A 6,809-nucleotide genomic window follows, 5' to 3' on the forward strand; every position below is an offset into this window, starting at 1 on the left:
CATTACTCATAACACATAGATTGAGTACACTGTTAGAAATTGCTGTAAATTTACGGCACATTTTCAACAGTATAATCCTGTTATGTTCAAAAGCAGTACATTGCCATTTTTTTGTTTTTGTGAAATGACGTAGACAAAGTATAACAGCATTTTAACGTATTTATTGCTCGAAGGAAACAAAACAGTATTTAACAGTATTTTTTGCTAGCCTACGCCCTTACAGAAAAAACACATGAATTTCACATGTTATCACATGTTTTCCACATGTGCCCACATGTGAACAACATGTGACCACATGTGAGCCATGTTTCACCACATGTGAACAACATGTCACCACATGTGACCACATATGAACAACATGTCACCACATGTGAGCAATGTTTCATCACATGTGAACATAATGGAGCACGTGGCACATGTGGAAAACATGTTACTATAGGTAATAATGTGGAGCTCATGTGAAATATATTTGCACGTTGTAATAGGTTTTAACATGTGAATTATGTTACTTACCACATTACAAATGCTGTAAATTTTTAGCTTCATTGTAATGGAAAGTTCAGATCATTTTACTGACTCATAACATTTTAATTTTGAACGAGATTCAAAAGATCTATGTTAATGGGCAAATCCCCAAACTCATCAACTTATGCTATGCAGTCTGCAGTGCCGGATACAAAAGTGATACAATACTAAGTGGTAAGTACTGACAAGCACAAATTGTTACGCAAAATTGATTAATGTCAATAAAAAGGCAATGTAGATAAATTAAAAGGCAATACATACAACACAAATGTAGTAGGCTTTTTAAAATCTTTATTTTGACAGAATGAGCTATACCAAAGTAAAAATACTGACCAGCTGCAGATTCTTAGTTATGCAATATGTTTTGAAGAACTATTCACAATTACAGGATTGCAACATCGACATCAAAAACAGTCATTCAATGGCACTAATATTGAGTTAGATGAAAATGAATTTGATGTTCATATAAAAAAGAAAAATAGAAATATATATATATAAATAAATTTTAAGTTCATATAAAATATATATATATAAAATAAAAAATATTTTTATATATATATATATATATATATATATTTAAAAATGAATAAATACAGTTTTTTTTTTCTTCGACGGATCTGATTGGCTACGATTGGCGCTCTTTTGCTGCCCGTTGCTGAGGCAAATCGAAGTAGAAATAAGCAACTTACGTACGTAACTTAAAGTTAGTAGAAATAGTATAAGAGATAGAAGTCAAGAAAGCTGCAGCCATGTATGTGCTCATAAAATGGGTAAAAGAAAACCGAGTAAGTGTGGGCTTGGAGAAGCATGTGAAGGACAAAAAATGTTGAATGACCCAAAGAGGATTGGCCTGGTGGAACACGGAGCGGTTGGAGTAAAACCACCTAAATGCGGCTGGAAAGCTTTTCCGGCCCAAATACTCGCTGTAAACGGTAAGTGAATCAATTAATATTTAGCCTTAACGTTATAATTTTTATGGTCGATGATGATGCCCATGCTCACTGTTAGCTCACTACTTAACCTTCAGGCTTCAGACATCGATTTTGTACCGTTAGATCCGTTAAGTGATCGTGACGTATTGAGCTAACGTTAGCAAGGTTGCGAACAAGATTAAAGTTACTGTATTAGCCTCGCTATTAAGAAATAATACGTGCTTTTGATTCGTTTTTTTTCTCACGGTTTTTAATATATGTTCAAGATTCTGCTTAACACTTATAATCACTTTTGCTTTGTTTGAATACAGAGAGCCTTGGGCAATTAAAAAGGCCGAGTCTCAGTGGATAGAGAAGCACAAAATGGCGACTCCATCAAAACCAAAGGTAACGTTATGTTATAACGATATGTTATAAGTAATAGCCTACTTCTATTACTTTCTATTCTATTCTAAGTCTTAATTACATTCTCTTCTGTCTTCTATTCCCCTTTGTAATGCACTTGCTGTTTTGTCAGACTATAGATATTGAGGAAGATTGGCCTAACGTTACTCACTCCGATGACGAGGATGAGACTCCTCAACATCAGGTGCAGATGGTGTCCAAACACATGTTCATCTAGTCTCTACCTGTACAATGACCTTTTATTTTAATTCAGTTAAATATAATTAACTGATGATTTGTTGTATGTCATATGCAGTAATGTTGGGCGACATGCTCCATTTTCATATCGCAGTGGCAGCTCATGGGTTTTAAAATAGAGGAGGCACACTAAATTGTAATGTCTGGGCATCCCCTGCTGTTAATGATAATGACAATGATTATTATTATTTACGTAACTGATTTAAATGGCTTATTTTGTCTCTTCTAGACAGACATTGAGGAAAAATACACATACAACACAATACAAATATAATTTCACTCACCTATCACTTGAAGGCAATCCATCCCTTCTTAAATGTCTGTGTGAGCGCACTGGACCGTTTAGTGAAGCATAGTTGAAGTCTTGAGTCCCATGAAAACTTGGTGTGACAAGCAGGACGGGGTGAGAGCCGTGAGAACGGCACAAGGCCGATGTCTTGATTGCTAAGGAGCATCACCTTCTCCCATTTTTACATCAAAATCTTGGGTAGGCTGTGCCTCCCTTGCCTCCACAAGATGCCACTGGTCATATGTTTATCATAGAAGTTTTACACACTTGAGCTTCAAACTATTTTTGATGGTACCTGTGTTATTATTCATAATTACTGCTGACCCTTTACACTCCATACACTTGTTTTTCAGACAGAGGATGACTCAAACGCCATGACTCCAGAGCAGGCTTCAGTCTGGACTCCAAAACGGCCAAAGGTAAATGTAAACAAATCTGATTTGTTTACACTTATTTATAGTGGCAAAAGTGTCTTTTTATACATATGTCACCAAATAGGCAGTACATGGTGAGAGAAAACAAAACACAATTCATTAGTTGTCTCTTCCTGAGCAATAGATAACAGAGATATCTTTTCACAATTACAAGATTCTAGAAAGTTCTTCAGCACTTCAAGTGGCTTTCTCTATTTTCTTTATCTTGTACACTTTTCCTCTTTCTAGAGAGACTTCAGAAATGAGGTAAAGGAGCTTGAAGAGAGGCTAAAACCAAGGAAAAGGAGATAAGGCGTTTGCGAAAATTAAACTTTCAAATGCATGAGGGTAAGCATTTCCATTTTACAATTCCACCAGTAATGCATTTTGCAATTTATTTTCCTTTTCTCCTAGAGAGTTTTGCAATCAAAATGACTGATTTTGTGGTGGTAATTTCAAGAAATGTGCACCCATACGCTTTGTGCCGCGACTGTACTGTGCCGCACTCCACGGTGCTTTCAGGACGGAGCCGCGTTTACAGAGCCGATATATCAATGATGAGCTGCGTGCAGTAAAAGATAATCGCAGCCTTTGCGATTTCGAAATCGCGATAAGCCATCTCGATTTAAGTCGCGATTACATGTAAATTTTATAGTAGGCTATATAAAAAATAATTGATCCTTTTGATTTTTGTTATCTTGTTTTTCATTAATGTATTTCACAACAATACAAAGAGCAATGTGTAACGTTTTACCAGATTTAGTGTTACACTTATTGTCTCTTATTTGTTCCCAACTAAATGTTCAGATTATCAGTTCAACACAGTTATAGAAATTCTACTTGATTTAAAAAAAAAACTGCTGGTATCGAATCGGGTATTAGTTGTAATTTACAACTTTAACTATAGGGAGACTATGGCTGCGTTTACTCTGCAAGTCTTAATGCACAGATCTGATTTTTTGACCATATCCGAATTTTTTTTTTTTTTTACACCTATTACATTTTCTTTAGACATTACTGGTATCTGATATCTGTGTTTACATTAATAGTGAAAAACTGGAGGTACTGGTTATAATATTTTAATAATATAAATATTAAAACTAATAAGTCAAAACTCGGTTGATGTGTGTGTTGACTGTTCATTCCTTTGATTTGAACGTAGGACTTGTTGATGCAATCACACAAGCGGTCAAAGATGCCATTCAGGCAGCTCAGTCAACCCCCAGCCACCCAGTACCCACGTCTAACACCCATCCAGTACCCACTTCTAACCAAGCAGGAGAGATAAAGGTATAATTTACATAATCATGAGAAGTGATTTCAGTTGAGGACCATTTCATTTTCAATTTCTTTAATCTATTTAAAAGAAATGTATGAATTTAATTGGTTTGAATTAATGATTTAATGACTCACTCATAAAAGCCAAAACAATTTCATATCAGTTGATATCAATAATAATCACGATAAATGGCAAATCTTCATTTTCTTTCAAGTTTAAAGGTAGATTTTTGCTGCCCAGTGAAAGATGTAAACAGAAAGTTAATTGTGATTTTATCATTAGAAAACAACAAACACAATGTTGACAATTCTGTGAATGTATTCTATTTTTTCTTTTATCTTTTGCTTTGCAGAACAAGTCTGTGACTGACTTAATGAACCCAGTTGCTTTGGATCATGCTCAAAGATGTGAGGGTTACAAAAAGTTAACCAGAACTCTTATGGACTCCATCTTCTCTTCGAAGAGATGGCAACATGCTCCGTCACTGGAAAAAAAGGGGTTGTTGGTGAAAAAGAAAGAGCCTTGACCTAGAAAAAGTGCAGCTAATAATTGGTACGCATGTCTGAATATCTTTTATCAATAGTTTTTATATATGACAAAGCTGAGCGCGTCCGTCAGCGCCAGCCATAGAGTGAAAGCACAGTTTGAATTTGGCAGTTATGTCACGTCATGTCAAACTGGTTGTCAAATTTGAATGTAATCAATCTCATTTCTTATAGACCATGTCAAAAAGAGGCACCCAGGCATCGGAGGCACTGAGATCAAGGTCTGCATGGCACAAAAGTTAAAAGATCTGAGGAGACGAGCAGAAAGGTAATATTCAGGCGATCCAACATCCAAGTGTGGTCTGTTCACATTTGCGAATCCGACATGCGCGAGGACTGAGGACTCAGTTTATTCCTCAGTCTATATTGTGATCTATTCACAAATTGTCAATAGTGCTTTTTATAAAGAGACGCACCACTCTTATACAGTTGTTTAAGCAAGATGAAAGCGGCATTGCTGTTCGCCAGCATTTTTGTTTCCATAGCATATTCACGTAAAACGGTTAATGACGTAATAACATTACAAATGAATAATTAGTGCTGCGCGATTAATCATATCGTAATCGCAATGTCAAGCCCATGCATATGACGCAAAATGCCGCGATTTTATATGAAATAAACAAATTAGGCCTGGTAACGCAATTAACGCAGCATCTGTTATTTTTTGTCATCCTTTGGCTAGTGTTACATAATCCCGTTCTTATTCTTGCGAATGCCTTTAAACCATTCAAGTCAAAAGAGACCGCTGCCTGTGAATGTCCTGACTGTGACTCACAGAAAGATGTGCGGCAGTATCGCACGCATGCACAGACCGCGTGCCAGAATACAGTTCTCTTTCGGCTTGAACGAACAATAACACACACAATTATTCCAAAATATCGCTTTTGTCGAGTATCTTCATAACATAAGAGCAGTCTTATGATGGACGTAAGAGTTGTGAGAGAATGAGGCGTGTGTAAGATCCGCGTCTCTGTCAACAGCGGCTGCTCTTAAAGGGAGCATACAATAATGCTTTCTGTCAGTAAAGTTAATCAAAGAACAAATTGAATAGAGACAATTACTCACTGCTCTTGACTAAAGAACCTTTGTAGCTTTAATAAGGATTAGGGCCTAGTCTATATATAATTTATGCAGACCGCTTGATAACTTTATTCAATTTCTGTATACCTGTAAGACAGGAAGGGCACAGGCAAATATTACATTTATTATGGGTTTATGTGAAGATTGTTTAAAGTTCACTTAAATTAAAAGCTGTTATTTTTGAAGCCTAATAAATTTTTTTAAAAAAATTGATAGCTTTCACTTGTAATGACTGAATCACTGTAATGTTGGATATAATATTTGTTTAAATATTTGTTAATTATATCGTAATCGCAATATTGACCTCAATAATTGCAATATGACATTTTCCCCAAATCGTGCAGCCCTATTAATAATAATTAATTATTAAAGGAGAACTCCGGGCAATTTTTAAGTTAATCTTGATCGTTACACCTTTGTGAGTACTGTCTGTAGAAAGAAAGAAAAACGAACCGGATCGGTGCTTGCAACACGGAGCTGTTCCCTCAAATGCGTTCTCCTTTAAGCCCCACCCACTTTAGGCTTCAAAAACACTCTTCAGAAACCTACGGGTGACGTCACGGACACTAAGTCCATATTTTTTTACAGTCTATGGTTTGCACTGCCCTAATCTTTGATCTTTTTCTATCCCAAAACAGGATGCCTGCTGCAGGAGACACAGAGGACTGAGACAACACACTTTCACAAACGCACACCCCACACACACACACACACACGTATACACCTGCGTTTTAGAGGCTTTTTATGTATTTATGTTTAATTTTAATTTGGTTTTGCTATGTTTGTTTTGAACATTCAATTTGTATTGCATATTTTGAAATGAAATAAAAGCTCAATTTGAATTATTTGTTTTAATGTTGGGAAACATGGCTATAGGCCTTTCTGTGGTATATTGCTTAATGATTTTTACATGGATTCACATGAAGTTACAGGTTTACATGGGGTGTAGATTTAACATACCGGTAGATTGTTGATGGGTTTCAAATGTTATTCCATGGGTTTCACATGTGATCTCAGGGGTGTCACATGGGAATTTTACGTTTCACATGTGATCTCATGGGTTTCACATGTGATTAAAGGTTTCACATAGGAATTTTACGGTTC

General features: G+C 36.0%; 1 long non-coding RNA gene across 1 annotated transcript; it reads left to right on the forward strand.

The window, feature by feature from the left end:
- The first annotated feature begins 4,552 nt into the window (after positions 1-4,552).
- LOC127641782 (uncharacterized) lies at positions 4,553-6,522 on the forward strand. The gene is made up of 3 exons (XR_007970228.1): positions 4,553-4,632; positions 4,800-4,893; positions 6,344-6,522. It is a non-coding gene; the product is annotated as an uncharacterized LOC127641782 (long non-coding RNA).
- The last annotated feature ends 287 nt before the right edge of the window (positions 6,523-6,809 follow it).

Source organism: Xyrauchen texanus, unplaced genomic scaffold, assembly GCF_025860055.1.
Source record: "Xyrauchen texanus isolate HMW12.3.18 unplaced genomic scaffold, RBS_HiC_50CHRs HiC_scaffold_1634, whole genome shotgun sequence".
NCBI lineage: Eukaryota > Metazoa > Chordata > Actinopteri > Cypriniformes > Catostomidae > Xyrauchen > Xyrauchen texanus.